A 3,107-nucleotide genomic window follows, 5' to 3' on the forward strand; every position below is an offset into this window, starting at 1 on the left:
CTCTGGTAGCTTGCCCTGTGCCCATATGGCACATTATATCCACATGTGGGGTATTTTCGTACTCAGGGGAAATTACCCTACACGTTTTGCATTTATTTTCTCTTTTAACCCCTTGTGGAAATGAAAAAAATTAAGGCTAGACCAACATTTAGTGTAAAAAAAAAAAAAAAAAAAAAATTTACACTAAATCATTGATCTAGTCTTTATTTTTTCTTTTTCACAAGGGGTTAAAAGATAAAAAAAACACTAAATGTGTAGCGCAACGTCCCCCAAGTATGAAAATACCCCACATGTGAACATAAAGCGCCAGGCGGGTGCAGGGTAAGCCTCCGAAGGGAAGGAGCGCCATTTGGCTAGAATGGATGGTGAATGCCATGTCGCATTTACAAAGGCCCTGTGTTGCCAAGACAGTGGAGGCCCCCCAAAAGTGACCCCATTCTGTAAACTGCACCCCTTAAGGAATCTAAAAAGGGGTGCAGTGAGCATATGGACCGCTTGATGACTGGCACATTTGTGCTGTGAAAATGAAAAATGGAAATTTTTCACTTTCACGTTACATTGTTCCCTATTTGTGCCCGTCACCAGTGGGGTCCATATGCTCACTGCACCCCTTGTTAGATTCATTGAGCGGTGTAGTTTCCAAAATGGGGTCACTTGTGGCGGTTTACCATTGTCCTGGTAGCATAGGGCCTCTGTAAATGCAACATGGCCCTTGAAATCCATTTCAGCCAAATCCAGCCTCCAAAAGCCAAATAGTGCACCTTCCCATTGGAGGCTCGTCTTGCGGCCGCATGGCGCTTTATGTGCACATGTGGGGTATTTCTGTACTCGGGACAAACTGCTCTACACGTTTTGTTGGTTTTTTCTCTTTTAAACCCTTGTGAAAATGAAACATTCACAGCTAAGCCAATGTTTTAGTGTTAAAAATTTTATTTTTACACAACATCGTTGAATTAGTCTTGACATTTCTCATTTGCACAAGGGGTTAAAAGAGAAGAAACAGAAAAAAACATGTAGAGAAATTTCCCCCGAGTACGGAAATACCCCACATGTTGACCTAAGGCGCTATGCGGCCGCAAGACAAGCCTCCAATGGGAAGGAGCGCCATTTAGCTTTTTGGGGCTGGATTTGAGTAGAATGGATTTCGAGGGCCATGTTGCATTTAAAAACTCCCTGTGTTGCCAAAACAGTGAAACCCCCCCACAAGTGACCCCATTATGGAAACTACAACCCTCAGGGAATAGAACAAGGGGTGTAGTGAGCATATGGACCCCACTGGTGACAAGCACAAATGTGGAACAATGTGGCGTGAAAATAAAATATTAAATTTTTTTACACTATAATGTTGGTTTAGCCTTGAATTTTTCATTTTCACAAGGGGTTAAAAGAGAAAAAAAACACACAATGTGTAGAGCAATTTCCCCCGAGTCCGTAAATACCCCACATGTGGACATAAAGCGCCATGTGGGCGCAGGGCAAGCCTCCGAAGGGAAGGAGCGCCATTTGGATTTTGGAAGCTGGATTTCACTGGAATGGATTTCAAGGGCCATGTCGCATTTACAGAGCCCTCGTGCTGCAAAGACACTGGAAACCCCCCACAAGTGACCCCATTCTGGAAACTACACCCCTCAAGGAATCTAACAAGGGGTGCAGTGAGGATATGGACCCCTTGATGATGGGCACATTTGTGCCATGAAAGTGAAAAAATGAAAATTTTCCCTTTCACGTCACATTGTTCCACATTTGTGCCCGTCACCAGTGGGGTCCATATGCTCACTGCACCCCTTGTTAGATTCCTTGAGGGGTGTAGTTTCCAGAATGGGGTCACTTGTGGGGGGTTTCCAGTGTCTTGGCAGCACGAGGGCTCTGTAAATGCGACATGGCCCTTGAAATCCTTTCCAGTAAAATTCAGCTTCCAAAAGCCAATTGGCGCTCCTTCCCTTTGGAGGCTCGTCCTGCGCCCCCTTGGCACTTTATCACCACATGTGGGGTATTTCTGTACTCGGGAGAAAATTCGCTACACATTTTGTGTCTTTTTTTTCCTCTTATCCCTTTAAGAAAATGAAAAATTGAAGGCTAGAACAACGTTTTAGTGTAAAAAATAATTTTTTCTTTTTTCACGCCATATTGTTCGGAAAATCTGTGAAGCACCTATGGGGTCCAGATGCTCACCGCACCCCTTGTTACATTCCTTGAGGGGTGTAGTTTTCTAAATGGTGTCCCTTTAGGGGTGTTTTTTAGGTTTTGGCACCCCAGAGCCTCTGCCAACCTGAAGTGGTACAGTCAGAAATGACCAAATATAACGGAGGCATTGAAATTCACTAGGCCCTCCCTTATATCTGAGGCTTGTGGTTGCGTCAAATAGCGCAATAGGGCCACATATGGGGTATTTCTATAAACTGCAGAAACGGGGCAATCAATATTGGGGTGAATTTCTCTGGTAATAGGTTTATAATTATGAAAAATATTGGATTACAATAAAATCTCTTCACAGAAAATTAAAATTTTCTAATTTCTTACACACTTGGCTTTTATTTCTGTGACTCCCCTAAAGGGTTAAAACACTTTCTGGATATGCTTTTGCAGAGTGTGGGGGGTGCAGTTTCTGAAATGGGGTGCTTTGTGGGGCTTTCTAACATACAGTCCCCTCAAATACACTTTAAACCTGAACAGGTCCCTAAAAATATCTGATTTTGAAATTTTACTGAAAATTTGAAAATTTGCTGCTAATGTTTTAAGCTTCCTATTGTCTAAAAAAAATGAAAGATCGTTTAATAAATGCTGCCAACATAAATTAGACATGTTGCTAATGCTATTTAATATATAATTTATGTGGTATAACCACTTTCTGTATAAGCAAAAAAGTTTCAAAGTTGGAAAAATGCATTTTTTCAAATTTTTTCAACATTATTTGGGGTTTTTTTCATAAAGATTCGTTATGAGTATCGACTCCAATTTACCAGAAATGTAAAGTACAATATGTCACGAGAAAACAATCTCAGAATCAGCCGGATAGGTAAAAGCATCCCGAAGTTATTAATGAATAAAGTGACACAGGTCATATTCATAAAATTTGTCTCTGTCATTAAGGCCATTTCAGGCTCTGT

This window comes from Dendropsophus ebraccatus, chromosome 2 (genome assembly GCF_027789765.1).
Source record: "Dendropsophus ebraccatus isolate aDenEbr1 chromosome 2, aDenEbr1.pat, whole genome shotgun sequence".
NCBI lineage: Eukaryota > Metazoa > Chordata > Amphibia > Anura > Hylidae > Dendropsophus > Dendropsophus ebraccatus.